The sequence below is a fragment of the Arachis hypogaea genome, chromosome 9 (assembly GCF_003086295.3).
Source record: "Arachis hypogaea cultivar Tifrunner chromosome 9, arahy.Tifrunner.gnm2.J5K5, whole genome shotgun sequence".
In the NCBI taxonomy this organism is placed as follows: domain Eukaryota; kingdom Viridiplantae; phylum Streptophyta; class Magnoliopsida; order Fabales; family Fabaceae; genus Arachis; species Arachis hypogaea.
In genome coordinates, this window is record NC_092044.1 from 91,336,222 (window position 1) to 91,361,912 (window position 25,691).

Genomic DNA, 25,691 nt, shown 5'->3' on the forward strand with positions numbered 1-25,691 from the left:
AATAGCATGGTTTTATAACTTCTCCCTTAACTATGCTTAAGAGTGAAAACATGCTTTTTAGGACTTAAAATAGCTAAATCTAATTCTCCTTGATTCCATTAGATGCCTTGATATGTTTGTTAAGTGATTTAAGGTTTAGGAGGCAAAGATTGGATCAAGGGAATGAAGAAAGAAAGCATGGAAAGTTGGAGAACTCATGAAGAAATGAAAGAACCGAAAAGCTGTCAAGCCGACCTCTTCGCACTTAAACGACCATAACTTGAGCTACAGAGGTCCAAATGATGCGGTTCCAGTTGGGTTAGAAAGCTAACATCCGGGGCTTCGAAACGATATAAGATTTGCCATAGTTGCTACACGTATGGTGGCGCGCACGCGCAAAGTACTCGCACGCGCCGTTGCTGCCACCTAGTTCACTTAAAGCAACATGTGGCCAGCGATTTTAGAAGCCTTGTGGGCCCAATCCAACTCATTTCTGATGCTATTTAAGCCAAGGATTGAAGGAGAATCAACATACTTTCATACTTCATACTTTACCATATGTTAGTTACCATTAGTTTAGTTTAGAAGTAGTTTCTAGAGAGAGAAGCTCTCACTTCTCTCTAGAATTAGGATTAGGATTAGGTTTAGTTCTTAGATCTAGATTTTATTCATCTTCTTCTACTTCTACCTTTCAATTCCTTGTTGATTACATTCATCCTCCTCTATTCTTTTGTTGTAATTTCCTTTATGTTGTTCTTGTGTTTTGGTGTAGATCTACTATTGTTCCTTCCATTTTCTTTCAATTCAATAAGAGGTAATTCATAATAATTGTTCTTCTTTGCTTTTCTATTGTTGATCTCTTGTTTTTGTAGTTGTAGATTCCTTTAATTCTTGCATTTAATAATGATTACTTCTATTGCACTCTATGTGTTTGATAAAATGTCTCTTTTAGTTATAGTGTAGATTTTGTTCCTCTTGGCCTAGGTAGAGTAATTAGTGACACTTGAGTTATCTAATTCCTTTGTTGATTGATAATTGGAGAGATTGCTAATTGGTTTGGAGTGCACTAAAACTAGTCTTTCCTTGGGAGTTGGCTAGGACTTGTGGCTCAAGTCAATTCATCCACTTGACTTTCCTTTATTAGTAAGGGTTAACTAAGTGGTAGCAATGAACAATTCTCATCACAATTGAGAAGGATAACTAGGATAGAACTTCTAGTTCTCATATCTTTCCAAGAGCTTTATAGTTGTTAGTTTATTTTCATTGCCATTTACTTTTCATGCTTCTTATCCAAAAACCCCAAAACAACTCAAACCAATAACAAGACACTTTATTGTAATTCCTAGGGAGAACGACCCGAGGTTTGAATACTTCGGTTTATAAATTTAGGGGTTTGTTTTAGTGACAAACAAATTTTTGTATGAAAGGATTTTTGATTGGTTTAGAAACTATACTTGCAACGAGACTTCAATAGTGAAATTCTATACCGTCAAAAATCCAATCGTCAATATGCATCCTACCTTGACCCTAGCCCCATTACAACCTATGAAAAGACCTCATGATATATGTATGCATGCATGAAATATATGTCGATCGTTAGAAGAAAAACAAATCTTAGAAAGCATGATTAGGAGATAATTGAGAGAATCAACCCTAAACACTTGAGCGAATAGAGCAAACACTACCGGTGAGGGTTCGATTGCTCAATTACATGTTTCCACCCATAAGTGTCAATTTTCATGCAAGTTTATAAAAATATTTAATAGCTCAATTCAATTGTGGTTTGGCATGGTTGTTAATACCTTTTGCCCTTGTGCTTACATATGTATTCTTGGGAATTGATTTATTTTGACCAAGCAATTACATTCATTTAGATAGTGCATATAGGTAGATTACATTTAGTTAGTTTCCATTGAATAAATGCCATGCCCTTACTTCATTCTTGGTTTTAGGATGAGGACATGCTTGGTTTAAGTGTGGGGAGCTTGATAAACCCCATTTGTAGGGTTTATCTTGTGTTAAATTTAGGGGATTTTATCACCTTTTACCCACATTTCTCCAATGAAATTGCATGGTTTTATAACTTATCCTTTAATTGTGCTTAAGAGTGAAAACATGCTTTTTAGGTCTTAAAATAGCTAAATTTAATTTACCTTTGATTCCATTAGATGCCTTGATATATTTGTTAAGTGATTTCAGATTTAGGAGGCAAAGATTGGATAAAGGGAATAAAGGAAAAGCATGTATAAATGGAGAACTCATGAAGAAATGAAGGAATCACAAAAGCTGTCAAGCCGACCTCTTTACACTTAATCGGCCATAACTTGAGCTACAAAAGTCCAAATGATGCGGTTTTAGTTGGGTTGGAAAGCTAACATCCGGGGCTTCAAAATGATATAAGATTTGCCATAGTTGCTACACGTATGGTGACACGCACGCACACTGTACGTGCACGTGTCGTTGCTGCCATATGATCCACTTAAAGCAATACGTGGTCAGCGAATTCTAAAGCCTTGTGGGCCCAATCCAACTCATTTCTGATGCTATTTAAGCCAAGGATTGAAAGGGAATCAACATACTTTTACATACTTATCATCATTATTTTAGCTTAGTTTAGTAGTTAGAGTTAATTTCTAGAGAGAGAAACTCTCACTTCGCTCTAGAATTAAGATTAAGATTACGTTTAGTTCTTAGATCTAGATTTTAATTCATCTTCTTCTACTTCTATCTTCTCAATTCCTTGTTGTTACATTCATTCTTCTTCCACTCTTTTGTTGTAATCTCTTTTATGTTGTTCTTGTGTTTTGTTGTAGATCTACTTTTGTTTCTTCTACTCTCTTTCAATTCAATCAAGGTAATTCATAATAAATGTATTTCTTTTGATTGTTGTTGTTAATTCCTTTCAATAATTGTTGTTAGATTTCATTCTTATTGTAGATTTCTTGTGCTTTCCTTCTATGCCTCTTAGGTGTTTAATAAAATGCTTCTTCTAGCTTTAGTGTAGATTTTGTTCCTCTTGGCCTAGCTAGAGTAATTAGTGACTCTTGAGTTATCTAATTCCTTTGTTGATTGATAATTAGAAGTTGCTAATTGATTTGAATACCTCTAAAGCAAGTCTTTCCTTTAGGAGTTGATTAGGACTTGAAGAATCAAATTGATTCATCCACTTGACTTTCCTCCATGGTTAGAGGTTAACTAAGTGGGAGTAATGGACAATTTGTTATCATAATTGAGGAGGATAACTAGGATAGGACTTCTAATTTTCATATCTTTCCAATAGCTTTGTTAGTTGTTAGTTTATTTTCTTTGCCATTTATATTTCTTGTCTAAAATCTCAAAAACCCCAAAATAACTCACAACCAATAACAAGACACTTCATTACAATTCCTAGGGAGAATGACTCGAGGTTCAATACTTCGGTTTATAAATTTTAGGGGTTTGTATTAGTGACAAACAACTTTTTGTATAAAAGGATTATTGATTGGTTTATAAACTATACTTGCAACGAGAATTCATTTGTGAAATTCTATACCATCAAAAATCTAATCATCAAGGACTACTACATCAAAGTAATTAGAATAACTTATGATATTACTCAAGATCTTATGTAGTTTACTACTTTTTTTCAAAAATTTTCTTTTTAAGCTTTAATGAGTAATGCATGAGACATCTTCTAACCATAAAATTTTTAAAATTGAACTACTAGACTAGAAAGCAAGGAAAATCCTAATAGTGATCATGCAAAAGCTAGAATAGAAACATAAAATAAGATAAAGGAAGGGATTATGAAACTTAACCACCTCAGTTTTGGTAGCTGCTGATGATAATATGAACCCAGAGCTCGCTCTGTAACACCAAACTTAAAAAGTTTGCTTGTCCCCAAGCAAAGAAAACTCAGTTCCCTGTTGGTGTTTAAATGCCAAGACTGCTTCCCTTATGGGCATTGAACACCCATACTCTCTTCTCCCTTCTGGCGTTGAACGCCAGTAAGGGGCACCCTCCAGGGCATTCTGTTTCTTTCTAACTCATTCCTATTTCTGTTCTAATGGATACACATGATCACAAATGTCAGAAAAACTAAGAGAACTATGAAAAACAATAGAAAATAAAATAATATAAAATCAAACTAAAATAACAGGAAGATAATAGAAAAGAAGAAAATACTATAGGATACTTATGGTTGGGTTTCCTCCTAACAAGTAATTTTTTACCGTCAGTAGCTTGAAAGTTAGCTCCTTCAAGGAGGAAGATAGTCATATAGGCTTAAATTCTCACCCCTTATTGGGAGCTTCCTTCTTGTGCTCTCTGATGAGCAGATAATTTATACGCTTTTTGGTATTGTTTTTAGGTAGTTTTTAGTAGGATCTAGCTGCTTTTTGGGATGTTTTTATTAGTTTTTATGCAAAATTTGTATTTCTGGACTTTACTATGAGTTTGTGTGCTTTTCTGTGATTTCAGGTATTTTCTGACTGAAATTGAGGGACCTGAGCAAAAATCTGATTCAGAGGCTGAAAAAGGACTGCAGATGCTGTTGGATTCTGACCTCCCTGTACTCGAAGTGAATTTTCTGGAGCTACAAAACTCCAAATGGCGCGCTCTCAATTGAGTTGAAAAGTAGACATCCAGAGCTTTCCAAAAATATATAATACTTTATACTTTGCTCGAGTTTTGACAACAAAAATTGGTGTTCAAACGCCCCTTCTCTGCCCTATTCTGAAGTCTAAACGCCAGAACTGGCATAAAAGTTGGAGTTAAATGCCCAAACTGGCATAAAAGCTGGCGTTTAACTCCAAGAGAAGTCTCTACATGTGTAAAGCTCAATGCTCAGCCCAAGCACACATCAAGTGGGCCCGGAAGTGGATTTCTGCATCATTCACCTATTTTTGTAAACCCTAGTAGCTAGTTTCATTATAAATAGGACCTCTTACTATTGTATTTTCATCTTTTGATCTCTTGATCACTTTTTGGGGGCTGGCCTAACGGCCATGCCTGGACCTTGTTCTTATGTATTTTCAACGGTGGAGTTTTCATACACCATAGATTAAGAGTGTGGAGCTCTGCTGTTCCTCGAGTATTAATGCAATTACTATTGTTCTCTATTCAATTCATGCTTATTCTTATTCTAAGATATTCGGTGCACTTCAACATGATGAATGTGATAATCCGTGACACTCATCATCACTCTCACTTATGAACGCGTGACTGACAACCACTTCCGTTCTACCTTAGATCGAGCGTGTATCTCTTAGCCTCCATTCCGAAAGATCAGAGTCTTCGTGGTATAAGCTAGAATTATTGGAGGCCATTCCTGAGATCCGGAAAGTCTAAACCTTGTCTGTGGTACTCCGAGTAGGATCTGGGAAGGGATGACTGTGAGAGCTTCAAACTCGCGAGTGTTGGGCGTAGTGACAGACGCAAAACGATAGTAAATCCTATTTCAACATGATAGAGAACCGACAGATGATTAGCCGTGCGGTGACAGCACATTTTGGACCATTTTCACTGAGAGGACGGGAGGTAGCCATTGACAACAGTGAAACCCAACATACAGCTTGCCATGGAAAGGAATATAAAGGATTGGATGAAGGCAGTAGGAAAGCAGAGATTCAAAAGGAACAAAGCATCTCCATACACTTTTCTGAAATTCTCACCAATGAATTACATAAGTATCTCTATCCTTACTTTATGTTTTATTTATCTTTTAATCATTAAAGCTCCATAACCCATTTGAATCCGCCTGACTGAGATTTACAAGGTGACCATAGCTTTCTTCAAGCTGACAATCTCCGTGGGATCGACCCTTACTCACGTAAGGTTTATTACTTGGACAACCCAGTGCACTTGCTGCTTAGTTGTGCGAAGTTGTGACAAAGAAGTGAAATTACAATTGTGCGACCAAGTTGTTGGCGCCATTCTGTATCACAATTTTGTGCACCAAGTTTTTGGCGCCGTTGCCAGGGATTGTTCGAGTTTGGATAACTGACAGTTCATCTTGTTGCTCATATTAGGTAATTTTCTTTTTAATACTTATTTTATTTTCAAAAAGTTTTCCAAAAATCTTTCAAAAAAAATTTCTTTTTTTTTTCGTTTTTCCAAATATAATTTTCAAAAAAATCCAAAAAAATTCATAAAATCATAAAAACTCAAAAATATTTCATGGTTCTTGTTTGAATCTAAGGCCAAATTTTAAGTTTGGTGTCAATTGCATGATTTTAATTGTCTTGCAATTTTCGAAACACATATATTGTGTTCTTGATGATCTTCAAGTCGTTCTTGATGAATTGCCTTGTTTGATCTTCATGATTTATTGATTTGCACCGCATGATGATCTACATATGCGCTCTTGCATTCATATGGCCCAAACATGAGAAAGTTCAAAGTTTGGTGTCCTCCATATTTTATTTCATTGAGAAAACTGAGTTCTTGATGTTCATCTTGATCTCCAAGATTGTTCTTGGTGTTCATCTTGATGCTCATAATGTTCTTGCATATATCTTGTGTTTTGATCCAAGAATTATATGTTTTGACTCATTTTGTTGTTTTTTAAAATTGAAAATATATCTTCTTGAATAAAGAATATAGCAAAATGAAGATCCAAGAACATAAAGCAGAGGATTTACAGAGAAAAAGATTGGCGTTAAAAAACGCCCAGTGAAGAAGGAAAACTGGCGTTTAAACGCCACCCAATGTACCTACCTGGTTGGGCGTTTAAATGCCTAGTAAGGAAAAAAACTGGCATTTAAATGCCAGCCAGGGTATCTGGCTGGGCGTTTAAACGCCCAAACCATGCAGCGATTGGGCGTTAAACGCCCAAAACATGCAGCTCATGGGCGTTTAACACCAGGATGATACAAGGAGAGGAATTTTGTTTTCAAATCAAATCTTTTTCAAATCTTCATAATTTTTTAAAATCAAATCTTTTACAAATAAAATATTTTCAATCATATCTTTTTCAATCATATCTTTTCAAACATATCTTTTTCAAATCATATCTTTTTCAAAATCAATTTCAAAATCTTTTGTAACTTCTCAAAACTGATTTTCAAATCTTTTTCAACTAACTAATTGACTTTTTGTTTGTTTTACTATTTCTTATCTTTTTCAAAACCACAACCAATTTTTCAAAAATTTATTTTAAATTTTATTCTAATTTTTGAAAATTTCTTCCCCCTCTCTCATCTTTTTCTATTTAAACACTAACATTCCTCCTCCATTGTCGATTTGAACTCCATCTCTCTTGTGTGTTCGAATTCTTACCTCATCCTTCTATTCTTATTTTCCTCTGACATCTCAAGGAATCTCTATACTGTGATATAGAGGATTCCATATTTTCTTTGTTTTCTTCTCTTTCATATGAGCAGGAACAAAGATAAAGCCATACTTGTTGAAGTTGATCTTGAACCTGAAAGGACTCTAAAGAGGAAGCTAAGAGCAGCTAAAGTACAAAACTCTGAAGAGGACCTCATTGAAATTTTCAAAAAGGAAACAGCAAAAGAAATAATTATGGCCGAACCAAACAACAATGCAAGGAAGATTCTTGGTGATTTTACTACACCAACTTTCAACTTCTATGGAAGAAGCATCTCAATCCCTGCTATAGGAGCAAACAATTTTAAGCTAAAGCCTCAATTAGTTTCTCTACTGCAACAGAACCGCAAGTTTCATGGACTTCCATCAGAAGATCCTTATCAGTTTTTCACTGAGTTCTTGTAGATCTGTGATACAGTTAAGACCAATGGAGTTGATCCTGAAGTCTACAAGCTTATGTTTTTCCCTTTTGCTGTAAGAGACAAAGCTAGAACATGGTTGGACTCACAACCTAGAAATAGCCTGGACTCTTGGGACAAGCTGGTCACGGCTTTCTTAGCCAAGTTCTTTCCTCCTCAAAAGCTGAGCAAGCTTAGAGTCGATGTTCAAACCTTCAGACAAAAAGATGGTGAGTCCTTCTACGAAGCTTGGGAAAGATACAAGCAACTGACCAAAAAGTGTCCTTCTGACATGCTTTCAAAATGGACCACATTAGATATATTCTATGATGGTCTGTCTGAATTTTCCAAGATGTCACTGGACCACACTGCAGGTGGATCCATTCACCTAAAGAAGATGCCTGCAGAAGCTCAGGAACTTATTGAAATGGTTGCAAATAACCAGTTCATGTACACCTCTGAGAGGAATCCTGTGAGTAATGGGACGCCTCAAAAGAGAGGAGTTCTTGAAATTGATGCTCTGAATGCCATATTGGCTCAGAACAAAATATTGACCCAACAAGTCAATATGATCTCTCAAAGTCTGAATGGATTGCAAAATGCATCCAACATTACTAAAGAAGCATCTTCTGAAGAAGAAGCTTGTGATCCTAAGAACCCTGCAATGGCAGAGGTGAATTACATGGGTGAAGTCTTTGGTAACACCTATAACCCTTCATGGAAAAATCATCCAAATTTTTCATGGAAGGATCAACAGAAGCAAGGCTTCAATAATAACAATGGTGGAAGAAACAGGTTTAGCAATAGCAAACCTTTTCCGTCATCATCTCAGCAACAGACAAAGTATTCTGAGCAGAATCCTTCTAGCTTAGCAAACATAGTCTCTGATCTATCTAAGCCCACTCTTAGTTTCATGACTGAAACAAGATCCTCCATTAGAAATTTGGAGGCACAAGTGGGCCAACTGAGTAAAAGGGTTACTGAAACTCCTACTATAACCCTCCCAAGCAATACATAAGATAATCCCAAAGGAGAGTGCAAGGCCATTGATGTAATCAAAATGGCCGAAACCTCAAAGGAGGAGGAGGACGAAAACTCCAATGAGGAAGACCTCAAGGAACGTCCACCATTCAGTAAGGAGTACCCTAATGAGGAACCAAAGTTATCTGAGGCTCATACAGAGACCATAGAGATTCCATTGGACTTCCTTTTACCATTCATGAGCTCTGATGATTATTCATCTTCTGAAAAGGATGAAGACATCATTGAAGGGCAAGTTGCCCAATATTTAGGAGCAATCATGAAGTTGAATGCCAAATTATTTGGTAATGAGACTTGGAAAGGTGAACCTCCCTTGCTCACCAATGAACTGAATACATTGGTTCAGCAAATTTACCTCAAAAGAAACAGGATCCTGGTAAATTCTTAATACCCTGTACCATAGGCACCTTGACCTTTGAAAAAGCTCTGTGTGACCTGGGGTCAGGGATAAACATGATGCCACTCTCTGTAATGGAGAAACTGGAATCTATGAGGTACAGGCTGCCAAATTCTCATTGGAGATGACAGATAAATTTATAAAAAAGGCTTATGGACTAGTAGAGGACATGCTAGTGAAGGTTGAAGGCCTTTACTTCCCTGCTGATTTCATAATCCTAGACACTAGGAGGGATGAGGATCAGTCCATCATCCTTGGAAGACCCTTCCTAGCCACAGCAAGAGCTATGATTGATGTTGACAGAGGAGAGTTGATCCTTCATGTGAATGAAGAATGCCTTGTAGTAAAGACTCAAGGTTCTCCATCTATAACCATGGAGAGTAAGCATGAAGAGCTTCTCCCAATACAGAGTCAAACAAAGCCCCCATATTCAAACTCTAAGTTTGGTGTTGGGAGGCCACAGCCAAACTCTAAGTTTGGTGTTGAGAGATCTCAACCATACTCTGATCATCTGTGAGGCTCCATGAGAGCTCACTGTCAAGCTATTGACATTAAAGAAGTGCTTATTAGGAGGCAACCTAGTTTTATTTTAATTTTATCTATATTATTTTGTTTTCTTTTATGTTGATGATCATGTGAAGTCTCAAAAATAATTATGAAAATAAAGAAGAAAATCAAAAACGACACACCCTGGAGGAAGGACTTACTGGCGTTTAAACGCCAGTAAGGGTAGCAAAATGGGCATTTAAATGCCCAATCTGGCACCTTTCTGGGCGTTTAAACACCAGAATATGGGACCAGACTAGCGTTTAAACGCCAGAACAGGGCAGCAAACTGGCGTCTAAATGCCAGAATTGCACTCTAAGGCATTGCGAACGCCCAATTAGAGCAGGGATGAAGAATTCCTTGGCCCTTCAGGATCTGTGGACCCCACAGGATCCCCACCTCCCTCACCTCTCACTCTCTCCCTCCATTCTCTTCTTTTTTCCCCTTCTTTCCTTCTTCTTTTGCTCAAGGACGAGCAAACCTTTTAAGTTTAGTGTGATAAAAAGCATTGCTTTTTGTTTTTCTATAACCATTTATGGTACCTAAGGCTGGAGAAACCTCGAGAAAGAGGAAAGAGAAGGCAAGCGCTTCCACCGCCGAGTCATGGGAGATGGAGAGATTCATCTCAAGGATCCATAGCTCAGTAGTAGAGCATTTGACTACACATCAAGAGAGGCCACTCATGGACCTCAACAAGAGCATGAGGAAATTCCTCATCAAGAAATCCCTGAGATGCCTCAAGGGATACATTTTCCTCCACACAACTATTGGGAGCAACTAAAGATAGGAGCACCATTGGATCTTCAAGAGGAAGACGCCACCCACACTAAGGTGAACTCATTCCTTAATCTCCTTGTCTATTTATTTTCTGTTTTCGATTTTTTATGCTTTATGTGCTATCCATGTTTTGTGTCTTCACTACATGATCATTAGTGTCTAGTGTCTATGTCTTAAAGCTATGAATAACTCCATGAATCTTTCACCTCTCTTACATGAAAAATGTGCTTAATTACAAAAGAACAAAAAGTACTTGGATTTCAAATTTTATCTTGAAACTCGTTTAATTATTTTGATGTGGTGGCAATACCTTTTGTTCTCTGAATGAATGCTTGAACAGTGCATATTTTTTATCTTGTTGTTTATGAATGTTAAAATTGTTGGCTCTTGAAAGAATGATGAACAAGGAGAAATGTTATTGATAATCTAAAAAATCATGAAATTGATTCTTAAAGCAAGAAAAAGCAGTAAAAAAAGAGAAAAAAATATGGCGAAAAAAAAGAGAGAAAAGAAAAAGAAAAAAAAGCAAGCATAAAAAGCCAATAGCCCTTTAAACCAAAAGGCAAGGGTAAAGAGTATCCAAGGTTTCGAGCATTAATGGATAGGAGGGTCCAAGGAAATAAAATCCAGGCCTAAGCGGCTAAATCAAGCCGTCCCTAGCCATGTGCTTGTGGCATGAAGAGTATGCTTAAGAACTCTGGACACCTCTAACTGGGGACTTTAGCAAAGCTGAGTCACAATCTGAAAAGGTTCACCCAGTTATGTGTTTGTGGCATTTATGTATCCGGTGGTAATACTGGAAAACAAAGTGCTTAGGGCCATGGCCAAGACTCATAAAGTGGCTGTGTTCAAGAATCAACATACTTAACTAGGAGAATCAATAACAATATCTAAAATTCTGAGTTCCTATAGATGCCAATCATTCTGAACTTCAAAGAAAAAAGTAAGATGCCAAAACTGTTCAGAAGCAAAAAGCTACAAGCCCTGCTCATCTAATTGGAACTAAGTTTCATTGATACTATAGGATTCATTGTATATTCTCTTCTTTTTATCCTATTTTGTTTTCAGTTGCTTGGGGACAAGCAACAATTTAAGTTTGGTGTTGTGATGAGCGGATAATTTATACGCTTTTTGGCATTGTTTTTAGGTAGTTTTTAGTAGGATCTAGCTACTTTTTGGGATGTTTTTATTAGTTTTTATGAAAAATTCATATTTCTGGACTTTACTATGAGTTTGTGTGCTTTTCTGTGATTTTAGGTATTTTTTGACTGAAATTGAGGGACCTGAGCAAAAATCTGATTCAGAGGCTGAAAAAGGACTGTAGATGTTGTTGGATTCTGACCTCCCTGCACTCGAAGTGAATTTTCTGGAGCTACAGAACTCCAAATGGCGTGCTCTCAATTGAGTTGGAAAGTAGACATCCAGAGCTTTCTAGCAATATATAATAGTACATACTTTGCTCGAGTTTTGATGACGCAAACTGGCATTCAAACGCCCCTTATCTACCGTATTCTGAAGTCAAAACGTCAGAACTGGCATAAAAGTTGGAGTTAAACACCCAAACTGGCATAAAAGCTGGCGTTTAACTTCAAGAGAAGTCTCTACACGTGTAAAGCTCAATGCTCAGCCCAAGCACACACCAAGTGGGCCCGAAAGTGGATTTCTTCATCATTCACCTATTTTTGTAAACACTAGTAGCTAGTTTCATTATAAATAGGACTGATGAGCAGATAATTTGTACGCTTTTTGGCATTGTTTTTAGTATGTTTTTAGTATGATCTAGTTAGTTTTTAGTATATTTTTATTAGTTTTTAGTTAAAATTCACTTTTCTGGACTTTACTATGAGTTTGTGTGTTTTTCTGTGATTTCAGGTATTTTCTGGCTGAAATTGAGGGACCTGAGCAAAAATCTGATTCAGAGACTAAAAAGGACTGCAGATGCTGTTGGATTCTGACCTCGCTGCACTCGAAGTGGATTCTCTGGAACTACAGAAGTCCAATTGGCGCGCTCTCAACGGCGTTGGAAAGTAGACATTCTGGGCTTTCCAGCAATATATGATTGTCTATACTTTGCCCAAGATTTGATGGCCCAAACCGGCGTTCAAAGTTACCCTCAGTTTTCCCAGCGTTAAACGTCGGAACTGGCACAAGGATGGGAGTTAAACGCCCAAACTGGCACCAAAGCTGGCGTTTAACTCCAAGAAGAGTCTCTACACGAAAATGCTTCAATGCTCAGCCCAAGCACACACCAAGTGGGCCCGGAAGTGGATTTTTATGTCATTTACTCATCTCTGTAAACCCTAGGCTACTAGTTCTCTATAAGTAGGACCTTTTACGATTGTATTTTCATCTTCTGATCTTTGGAATCTTTTGATCTTGGAATCTTTTGATCACTCTAGATCTCTAGATCATCTTTGGACATCTAGTTCTTAGATCATTGGGAGGCGGGCCATTCGGCCATGCCTAGACCTTGTTCTTATGTATTTTCAACGGTGGAGTTTTTACACACCATAGATTAAGGTGTGGAGCTCTGCTGTACCTCGAGTATTAATGCAATTACTATTGTTCTTCTATTCAATTCCGCTTGTTCTTGTTCTAAGATATCACTTGTTCTTCAACTTGATGAATGTGATGATCCGTGACACTCATCATCATTCTCACCTATGAAAGTGTGCCTGACAACCACCTCCGTTCTACCTTAGATTGGGTGGATATCTCTTGGATTCTTTAACCGGAATCTTTGTGGTATAAGCTAGAACTGATGGCGGCATTCAAGAGAATCTGGAAGGTCTAAACCTTGTCTGTGGTATTCTGAGTAGGATTCAATGATTGAATGACTGTGACGAGCTTCAAACTCCTGAGGGCTGGGCGTTAGTGACAGACGCAAAGGAATCACTGGATTCTATTCCGACCTGATTGAGAACCGACAGATGGATAGCCGTGCCGTGACAGGGTGCGTTGAATATTTCCACTGAGAGGATGGGAGGTAGCCACTGACAACGGTGAAACCCTTGCATACAGCTTGCCATGGAAAGGAGCAAGAAGGATTGGATGAAGACAGTAGGAAAGCAGAGAGACGGAAGGGACCGAGCATCTCCATACGCTTATCTGAAATTCCCACCAATGAATTGCATAAGTATCTCTATCTTTATCTTTATGTTTTATTCATCATTCATAACCATCTGAGTTTGCCTGACTAAGATTTACAAGGTGACCATAGCTTGCTTCATACCAACAATCTCTGTGGGATCGACCCTTACTCGCGTAAGGTTTATTACTTGGACGACCCAGTACACTTGCTGGTTAGTTGTGCGAAGTTGTGATAAAAAGTTGAGATTGCAATCGAGCGTACCATGTTGATGGCGCCATTGATGATCACAATTTCGTGCACGAAGTTGTTGGCGCCGTTGCCGGGGATTGTTTGAGTTTGGACAACAGACGGTTCATCTTGTTGCTTAGATTAGGTATTTTTCTTCAGAGTTCTTAAGAATGAATTCTAGTGTTTCAAGGTGATGTTCTTATCATCACCAAGGCTGATTGATTTTCATCAATTTAGCTCTTGAATGCAATGTCCTGCTGAAGCTTGGCTAGCCATGTCTAATTCCTTTAGACTGAAGCTTTAGACTAACATTGCATGATTCCTGGAATTCTCATTAAGAATTTTGATACCTTTATTTTCTTTTCCACCTAATTTTCGAAAAAAATTCAAAAAAATTACAAAATCATAAAAACCAAAAAAATATTGCATGTTTCTTGTTTGAGTCTAGAGTCTCATTTTAAGTTTGGTGTCAATTGCATGTTTCTATTCTTCTTGCATTTTTCGAACTCATGCATGTGTCTTCATTAATCTTCAAGTTGTTCTTGATGATTTCATTACTCTGATCTTTAATTTCTCTTGACTTGAGTGTTTGTGTTTCTCATATGCACTCTCATTTTGTTAGTGTCAGTAGTATACAAACTGCTAAGTTTGGTGTCTTGCATGCATTGTTATTTGATTTTAGTTACATTCTCATTATTAAAAATCCAAAAATATTTTTTATTTGTGTCTTTTCAAGTCAATAATATAGAGGATTGAAGATTCAGAACATACTGCAGAGGAATTACACAGAAAAAGCTGGGCGTTCAAAACGCCCAGTAAAGAAGGGCAAACTGGCGTTTAAACGCCAGCCAGGGTGCCTGGCTGGGCGTTTAACGCCCAAAAGGGTAGTGTTTTGGGCGTTAAACGCCAGAATGTGCACCATTCTGGGCGTTTAACGCCAGGATGGCACAAGAGGGAAGATTCTGTTTTCAATTCAAATTTTTTTCAATCAAATCTTTTTCAAAATCAATTTCTTTCTATTTTTAAGGATACTTGCTATCAATTAATGATTTGATTCAACATTTCAAGTATGTTGCCTTTTCTGTTGAGAAAGGTTTAATGTTTGAATCATATCTTTTCTTGTTAGCCAAGTTATTATTTTTAAAAATCAAATCTTTTTAAAATGTTTTCCAAATCATATCTTCTCAATCACAACTTTTTAAAATCAATCATATCTTCTTAACCACATCTTTTTCAAAATAGTTTTCAATCATATCTTTTTAATTTCTAATTTCAAAATCTTTTTCAAAAATCACTTTACTTCCTTCTCAACCATGGTTTTCAAAAATTACTTCCCCTCTTTTCACATCCTTCTATTTATGGACTAACACTATTCCTTAATGCACAATTCGAACTCCATCTTCTTTGATAAGTTCGAATTCTCTACTTCTGCCTTCTATTTTTCTTTTCCTTTGACACCTCAAGGAATCTCTATACTGTGACATAGAGGATTCCATATTTTCTTGTTCTCTTCTCTTTCATATGAGCAGGAGCAAAGACAAAAGCATTCTTGTTGAGGCTGATCCTGAACCTGAAAGGACCTTAAAGCGAAAGCTAAGAGAAGCTAAGGCACAATTCTCTGTAGAGGACCTAACAGAAATCTTCAAAGAAGAAGAACACATGGCAGCCAAAAACAACAACAATGCCAAAAATGCAAGGAAGGTGCTGGGTGACTTTACTGCACCTACTCCCGACTTCTATGGGAGAAGCATCTCTATCCCTGCCATTGGAGCAAACAACTTTGAGCTTAAGCCTCAATTAGTTTCTCTAATGCAACAGAATTGCAAGTTCCATGGACTTCCATTGGAAGATCCTCATCAGTTTTTAGCTGAATTCTCGCAAATCTGTGACACTGTCAAGACTAATGGGGTTGACCCTGAGGTCTACAGACTTATGCTATTCCCTTTTGCTGTAAGAGACAGAGCTAGGATATGGTTGGACTCACAACCTAAAGAAAGCCTGAACTCTTGGGAAAAGCTAGTCAATGCCTTCTTGGCAAAGTTCTTTCCACCTCAAAAATTGAGTAAGCTTAGAGTGGAAGTCCAAACCTTCAGACAGAAGGAAGGAGAATCCCTCTATAAAGCTTGGGAAAGATACAAACAATTAATCAGAAAGTGTCCCTCTGATATGCTTTCTGAATGGAGCATCATAGGTATTTTCTATGATGGTCTGTCTAAACTGTCCAAGATGTCCTTGGATAGCTCTGCTGGAGGATCTCTTCATCTGAAGAAGACTCCTACAGAAGCTCAAGAGCTTATTGAAATGGTTGCAAATAACCAATTCATGTACACTTTTGAAAGGAATCCTGTTAACAATGGGACTAATCAGAAGAAAGGAGTTCTTGAGATTGATACTCTAAATGCCATATTGGCTCAGAACAAAATATTGACTCAGCAAGTCAATATGATTTCTCAAAGTCTGTCTGGAATGCAAAATGCACCGAGCAGTACTAAGGAAGCTTCATCTGAAGAAGAAGCTTATGATCCTGAAAACCCTTCAATGGAATAGGTGAATTACATGGGATAACCCTATGGAAACACCTATAATCCTTCATGGAGAAATCATCCAAGTTTCTCATGGAAGGATCAACAAAAACCTCAACAAGGTTTTAACAATAATAATGGTGGAAAAAACAGGTTTAGCAATAGCAAGCCTTTTCCATCATCTTCTCAGCAACAGACAGAGAGTTCTAAGCAGAACACCTCTGACTTAGCAACCATGGTCTCTGATCTAATCAAAACCACTCAAAGTTTCATGACTGAAACAAGGTCCTCCATTAGAAACTTGGAAGGACAAGTGGGTCAGCTGAGCAAGAAAATTACTGAACTCCCTCCTAGTACTCTTCCAAGCAATACAGAAGAAAACCCAAAAGCCATCAACATGGCCGAATTAGGAGAGGAGGAAGAGGCAGTGAACGCCACTGAGGAAGACCTCAATGGACGTCCACTGGCCTCCAATGAGTTCCCCAATGAGAAACCATGGGAATCTGAGGCTCAAAATGAGACCATAGAGATTCCATTGGACTTACTTCTGCCATTCATGAGCTTTGATGAGTATTCGTCCTCTGAAGAGGATGAGTATGTCACTGAAGAGCAAGTTGCTAAATACCTTGGAGCAATCATGAAGCTAAATGACAAGTTATTTGGAAATGAGACTTGGGAGGATGAACCCCCTTTGCTCACCAAAGAACTGAATGACTTGTCTAGGCAGAAATTACCTCAAAAGAGACAGGATCCTGGGAAGTTTTCAATACCTTGTACCATAGGCACCATGACCTTTAAGAAGGCCTTGTGTAACCTAGGGTCAAGTGTAAACCTCATGCCTCTCTCTGTAATGGAGAAGCTAGGGATCTTTGAGGTGCAAGCTGCAAAAATCTCACTAGAGATGGCAGACAATTCAAGAAAACAAGCCTATGGACTTGTAGAGGATGTTCTGGTAAAAGTTGAAGACCATTACATCCCTGCTGATTTCATAGTCCTAGAGACTGGGAAGTGCATGGATGAATCCATCATCCTTGGCAGACCCTTCCTAGCCACAGCAAAGGCTGTGATTGATATTGATAGAGGAGAATTGATCATTCAAGTGAATGAAGAATCCTTTGTGTTCAAGGCTCAAGGATATCCCTCTGTCACCATGGAGAGGAAGCATGAAGAGCTTCTCTCAAAACAGAATCAAACAGAGCCCCCACAGTCAAACTATAAGTTTGGTGTTGGGAGGCCACAACCAACTTCTAAGTTTGGTGTTGAACCCCCACATTCAAACTCTAAGTTTGGTGTTGGGAGGTTCCAACATTGCTCTGAGCATCTGTGAGGCTCCATGAGAGCCCACTGTCAAGCTACTGACATTAAAGAAGCGTTTGTTGGGAGGCAACCCAATCTTATTATATTTATCTATTTTCCTTTGTTATTTTATGTTTTCTGTAGGTTGATGATCATGAGAAGTCACAAAATCAATTGAAAAAGCAAAAACAGAATGAAAAATAGAAAGAAAAATAGCACACCCTGGAGGAAGAACCTGCTGGCGTTTAAACGCCAGTAAGGCTAGCAGATGGGCGTTTAACACCCAGTCTGGCACCATTCTGGGCGTTTAACGCCAGAAAGGGGCACCAGACTGGCGTTAAACGCCAGAAAAGGATAAGAACTTGGCGTTAAACGCCAGAAATGGGCACCAGCCCGGCGTTTAACGCCAGAATTGGCACAGAGAGCAATTTTGCTCGCCACTTGGTGCAGAGATGACTTTTCCTTGACACCTCAGGATCTGTGGACCCCACAGGATCCCCACCTACCCCACCACCCTCTCTCTTCACCCATTCACCAATCACCTCAACACCTCTTCCCCAAAAAAAACCCCTCACCTATCAAATCATATCTTTCTCTTCACCACTCACATCCATCCTTCATAAAACCCCACCTACCTCACCATTCATATTTAAACCACTTTCCCTCCCAAAACCCACCCTCCCATAACCGAACCATAACCCTCCCCCCACTCCTATATAAACCCTTCTTCACTCCTTCATTTTCACACAACCTAAACACTACTTCTCCCCCCTTTTTTGGCCGAACCACAAAGCCTCTTCCATCTCCTTCATTTCTTCTTCTTCTACTCTCTTCTTTCTTCTTTTGCTCGAGGACGAGCAAACCTTTTAAGTTTGGTGTGGTAAAAGCATAGCTTTTTGTTTTTCCATAACCATTTATGGCATCCAAGGCCGGAGAAACCTCTAGAAAGAGGAAAGGGAAGGCAAAAGCTTTCACCTCCGAGTCATGGGAGATGGAGAGATTTATCTCAAGGGTGCATCAAGACCACTTCTATGAAGTTGTGGCCTTGAAGAAAGTGATCCCCGAGGTTCCTTTCAAACTCAAAAAGAGTGAATATCCGGAGATCCGACATGAGATCCGAAGAAGAGGTTGGGAAGTTCTGACCAACCCCATTCAACAAGTCGGAATCTTAATGGTTCAAGAGTTCTATGCCAATGCATGGATCACCAAGAACCATGATCAAAGTGTGAACCCGGATCCAAAGAATTGGCTTATTATGGTTCGGGGGAAATACTTGGATTTTAGTCCGGAAAATGTAAGGTTGGCATTCAACTTGCCCATGATGCAAGGAGATGAACATCCTTACACTAGAAGGGTCAACTTTGATCAAAGGTTGGACCATGTCCTCACAGTCATTTGTGAAGAGGGCGCCCAATGGAAGAGAGAATCAAGAGGGAAGCCGGTTCAACTGAGAAGGCATGACCTCAAGCCCGTGGCTAGAGGATGGTTGGAGTTTATCCAACGCTCAATCATTCCCACTAGCAACCGGTTCGAAGTTACTCTAGACCGGGCCATAATGATTCATAGCATCATGATTAGAGAAGAAATAGAAGTTCATGAGTTGGAGTTGACATAGAGGGAGACATCCCCATTGATGAGGACAAGCCCATCACTAAGAAGAGGATGGAGCAAACAAGAGATCCCTCTCATCATCAAATCCCTGAGATGCCTCAAGGGATGCACTTTCCTCTACAAAACTATTGGGAGCAACTAAACACCTCCCTAGGAGAATTAAGTTCCAACATGGGACAACTAAGGGTGGAGCATCAAGAACATTCCATCCTCCTCCATGAAATTAGAGAAGATCAAAGAATCATGAGAGAGGAGCAACAAAGACAAGGAAGAGACATTGAGGAGCTCAAGCACTCCATAGGATCTTCAAGAGGAAGAACAAGCCGCCATCACTAAGGTGGACCCGTTCTTTAATTTCCTTGTTCTTTATTTTCCTGTTTTTCGAATTTTAGTGCTTATGTTTATCTATGTTTGTGTCTTGTGATCATTAGTGTCTTAGTGTCTATGCCTTAAAGTTATGAAAGTCCTATGAATCCATCACCATTCTTGAATGAAAAATGTTCTTAATTGAAAAAGAGAAGAATTGCATGAATTTTGAATTTTATAACAGTTTAATTATTTTGATGTGGTGGCAATACTTTTGTTTTCTGAATGTATGCTTAAACAGTGCATATGTCTTTTGAATTTGTGGTTCATGAATGTTGGCTCTTAAAAGAATGATGAAAAAGGAGACATGTTACTGAGGATCTGAAAAATCATAAAAATGATTCTTGAAGCAAGAAAAAGCAGTGAATACAAAAAAAATTCGAAAAAAAAGAGAGAAAAAAAGAGAAAAAGAAAGAAAAAGAAAGAAAAAGAGAAAGAAATAAAGTGTGATCCAAGGCAAAAAGAGTGTGCTTAAGAACCCTGGACACCTCTAATTGGGGAATCTAGCAAAGCTGAGTCACAATCTGAAAAGGTTCACCCAATTATGTGTCTGTGGCATGTATGTATCCGGTGGTAATACTGGAAGACAGAGTGCTTTGGGCCACGGCCAAGACTCAATAAGTAACTGTGTTCAAGAATCATCATACTTAACTAGGAGAATCAATGACACTATCTGGATTCTGAGCTCCTAAAGAAGCCAATCATTCTGAATTTCAAAGGATAGAGTGAGATGCCAAAACTGTTCAGAAGCAAAAAGCTAAAAGCCCTGCTCATCTAATTAATACTGATCTTCATAGATATTTTTGGAATTCATTGCATATTCTCTTCTTTTTATCTTATTTGATTTTCAGTTGCTTGAGGACAAGCAACAATTTAAGTTTGGTGTTGTAATGAGCGGATAATTTGTACGCTTTTTGGCATTGTTTTTAGTATGTTTTTAGTATGATCTAGTTAGTTTTTAGTATATTTTTATTAGTTTTTAGTTAAAATTCACTTTTCTGGACTTTACTATGAGTTTTTGTATTTTTTTGTGATTTCAGGTATTTTCTGGCTGAAATTGAGGGACCTGAGCAAAAATCTGATTCAGAGACTAAAAAGGACTGCAGATGCTGTTGGATTCTGACCTCGCTGCACTCGAAGTGGATTTTCTGGAGCTACAGAAGTCCAATTGGCGCGCTCTTAATGGCGTTGGAAAGTAGACATCCTGGGCTTTCCAGCAATATATGATAGTCCATACTTTGCCCAAGATTTGATGGCCCAAACCGGCGTTCAAAGTCACCCTCAGGTTTCCCAGCGTTAAACGCCGAAACTGGCACAAGGATGGGAGTTAAATGCCCAAACTGGCACCAAAGCTGGCGTTTAACTCCAAGAAGAGTCTCTACACGAAAATGCTTCAATGCTCAGCCCAAGCACACACCAAGTGGGCCCGGAAGTGGATTTTTATGTCATTTACTTATCTTTGTAAACCCTAGGCTACTAGTTCTCTATAAGTAGGACCTTTTACTATTGTATTTTCATCTTCTGATCTTTGGAATCTTTTGATCTTGGAATCTTTTGATCACTCTAGATCTCTAGATCATCTTTGGACATCTAGTTCTTAGATCATTGGGAGGCTGGCCATTCGGCCATGCCTAGACCTTGTTCTTATGTATTTTCAACGGTGGAGTTTCTACACACCATAGATTAAGGTGTGGAGCTCTGTTGTACCTCGAGTATTAATGCAATTACTATTGTTCTTCTATTCAATTCCGCTTGTTCTTGTTCTAAGATATCACTTGTTCTTCAACTTGATGAATGTGATGATCCGTGACACTCATCATCATTCTCACCTATGAACGTGTGCCTGACAACCACCTCCGTTCTACCTTAGATTGGGTGGATATCTCTTGGATTCTTTAACCGGAATCTTCGTGGTATAAGCTAGAATTGATGGCGGCATTCAAGAGAATCCGGAAGGTCTAAACCTTGTCTGTGGTATTCTGAGTAGTATTCAATGATTGAATGACTGTGACGAGCTTCAAACTCCTGAGGGCTGGGCGTTAGTGACAGATGTAAAAGAATCACTGGATTCTATTCCGACCTGATTGAGAACCGACAGATGGATAGCCGTGCCGTGACAGGGTGCGTTGAACATTTCCACTGAGAGGATGGGAGGTAGCCACTGACAACGGTGAAACCCTTGCATACAGCTTGCCATGGAAAGGAGTAAGAAGGATTGGATGAAGACAGTAGGAAAGCAGAGAGACAGAAGGGACCGAGCATCTCCATACGCTTATCTGAAATTTCCACCAATGAATTGCATAAGTATCTCTATCTTTATCTTTATGTTTTATTCATCATTCATAACCATCTGAGTTTGCCTGACTAAGATTTACAAGGTGACCATAGCTTGCTTCATACCAACAATCTCTGTGGGATCGACCCTTACTCGCGTAAGGTTTATTACTTGGACGACCCAGTACACTTGCTGGTTAGTTGTGCGAAGTTGTGATAAAAAGTTGAGATTGCAATCGAGCGTACCATGTTGATGGCACCATTGATGATCACAATTTCGTGCACCAAGGACCTCTTACTATTGTATTTTCATCTTTTGATCATCTTTTGATCTCTTGATCACTTTTTGGGAGCTGGCCTCATGGCCATGCCTGGACCTTGTTCTTATGTATTTTCAACGGCGGAGTTTCTACACACCATAGATTAAGGGTGTGGAGCTCTGCTGTTCCTCGAGTATTAATGCAATTACTACTGTTCTCTATTCAATTCATGCTTATTCTTATTCTAAGATATTTGGTGCACTTCAACATGATGAATGTGATGATCCGTGACACTCATCATCATTCTCACCTATGAACGCGTGACAGACAACCACTTCTGTTCTACCTTAGATCGAGCGTATATCTCTTAGCCTCCATTCCGAAAGATCAGAGTCTTCGTGGTATAAGCTAGAATTATTGGCGGCCATTCCTGAGATCCAGAAAGTCTAAACCTTGTCTGTGGTATTCCGAGTAGGATCTGGGAAGGGATGACTATGACGAGCTTCAAACTCGCGAGTGTTGGGCGTAGTGACAGACGCAAAAGGATTGTAAATCCTATTCCAACATGATCGAGAACCGACAGATGATTAGTCGTGCGGTGACAGCGCATTTTGGACCATTTTCACTGAGAGGACAGGAGGTAGCCATTGACAACTGTGAAACCCAACATACAGCTTGCCATGGAAAGGAATATGAAGGATTGGATGAAGGCAGTATGAAAGCAGAGATTCAAAAGGAACAAAGCATTTCCATACACTTATCTAAAATTCTCACCAATGAATTACATAAGTATCTCTATCCTTACTTTATGTTTTATTTATCTTTTAATCATTAAAGCTCCATAACCCATTTGAATCCGCCTGACTGAGATTTACAAGGTGACCATAGCTTTCTTCAAGCCGACAATCTCCGTGGGATCGACCCTTACTCACGTAAGGTTTATTACTTGGACAACCCAGTGCACTTGCTGCTTAGTTGTGCAAAGTTGTGACAAAGAAGTGAGATTACAATTGTGCGACCAAGTTGTTGGCGCCATTGTGTATCACAATTTCATGCATCAAGTTTTTGGCACTGTTGCCGGGGATTGTTCGAGTTTGGACAACTGACGGTTCATCTTGTTGCTCAGATTAGGTAATTTTCTTTTTAATCCTTATTTTATTTTCAAAAAGTTTTCCAAAAATCTTTCAAAAAAAATTCTTCTTTTTTTCATTTTTCCAAATATAATTTTCAAAAAAATCCAAAAAAAAATTCATAAAATCATAAAAACTCAAAAATATTTCATGGTTCTTGTTTGAATCTAAGGCCAAATTTTAAGTTTGGTGTCAATTGCATGATTTTAATTGTCTTGCAATTTTTGAAACACGTGCATTGTGTTCTTGATGATCTTCAAGTCATTCTTGATGAATTGCCTTGTTTGATCTTCATGATTTATTGATTTGCACCGCATGATGTTCTACATATGCGCTCTTGCATTTATATGGCCCAAACATGAGAAAGTTCTAAGTTTGGTGTCCTCCATGTTTTATTTCATTAAGAAAACTGAGTTCTTGATGTTCATCTTGATCTTCAAGATTGTTCTTGGTGTTCATCTTGACGCTCATAATGTTCTTGCATATATCTTGTGTTTTGATCCAAGAATTATATGTTTTAACTCATTTTGTTGTTTTTCAAAATTAAAAATATATCTTCTTGAATAAAGGATATAGCAAAATGAAGATCCAAGAACATAAAGCAGAGGATTTACAGAGAAAAAGCTGGGCGTTCAAAAACACCCAGTGAAGAAGGAAAACTGGCATTTAAACGCCAGGCAGGGTACCTGGTTGGGCATTTAAATGCCCAGTAAGGAAGAACACTGGCGTTTAAACGCCAGCCAGGGTATCTGAAGGAAGGCAATTCGCGAGAGCATACAATGTGGTGTATCTGAAGGAGACGCGATTCGCGAGTACCCGATGTGGTGGATCCGGCGAAAGGCACCGCGACGAAGGCGAGCGTGTGGTGGTAGTGTATTGAGGTGAGAGTGAGAGGGATCAGGGGAGAGGGGGCGGCGCTATGCCTCTGTGTGTGGGAGTGGGAGTGAGAGAGAGTATTGCAAAAATGAAGGAGAGAGGGTTTGCGATTTGAATTTAAGGCAAGATTACCGTCAGATTCACCGGCTAATGCTTTGCAAGTGACCAAAATGCATCGTTGCACTAATTAAGGTTACCGGCAGATAAATCCGATGGTAATGCTTGTGTTAATTTTTTCTTTTTTCCCTCTATTTATTACCGGCAGATTTATTGTCAGAAAATCAAATCCGTCAGTAAACCCGCCGCTAACGTCCGACGTTAAATTTGATGATTTTCAGTGTTTTTTTTTTTGTAGTGTTAGAATTTGAATAATTTTGTCTATAAAACTGTATCTTTCATGTTTACAAATTAGTTTTAGTTTTTGTTATGATCATAATCTTTCACTACTTTACTCAAAATACTAACCCATAAATTTACTATACAGAGAATATTAAAGCAAAACATAAATTTCATATCCCATTCTTTCTCCCATTTAATAAAATTTTTAATATTTATTACAATAATATTATATATTAATAATTTTTAAAGTTATAATAAAAATTAAATATTGAGATGTAATTTATTTTAAAAAACTTACAATTTTATAATATTATTAGGGATAAACTAATAGTATTAAACTAAATAAGATACTTCTTCAAATGTTTACTAGCAGAGCAACCCGTGCATTCGCACGGCAACATATATTATTGTTTACATTTAGAAAGAAAAAAACTAAATCTTTTTATTTTTAAGTTATTACCACAAAAAAAACTAAATCTTTCCATGTCTGAATATTATTAAGCTATAATATTATTAAAAAACAATCTTTTGTTTGAATTTTATTTTTATTATCCATGTAAAAATTATTTCTGGTCACAAATCAAACATTGAGTACATAATTATTAAAGAGAAGTCGCTGATATCTATTAAAAAACAAAGTTAGTACAAAATTATCAGAGAGAAGTGGTTAACCTCTATTATGAGACAAAGTTTGTCAAAAAGTTCAAACAATTTTAGAAATATATCTTTTAAAAAGAGAAAAAACAACTAACCAAATATGAGAAATTTTCCGCCAAACATTTTGGTCCAAATTTGGAGTACATTTTAGACAAATTGTAACTGCAAGATGATTGGAGGAGATGTTGCTATCCCAACGCGAGGCAGCAAGAAGAAGAGCGGAAGAGATGAGAAAGGAGAAGGTATGGTGCAAGACCGAATGAGGAGATGCTACTGCTGAAGTCTTCTTTTGAACACTCCAAAACTGCATTAAATCTACTCCACCATCCAAAAAGAATTTCAATAATTTATTTAATCAAAACTTCTTCTCCGTTTTCGTTAGGTATTTTGACTCATAGAAAGAAACCCCTTTGAAGATTTGGTAAAAAAGTGATACAATGAATCTGGGCCCAAATATAACAAAGGTAATTAAAAAAAAAGTTAAAAACAATTACAAATACACCCCTCAATATGAATAATTAATGCTGCACAAAAGTATAGTGCAATAACTACATCAAATTCAAGTTTAAATAATGAATTAAACATTATAATTTTA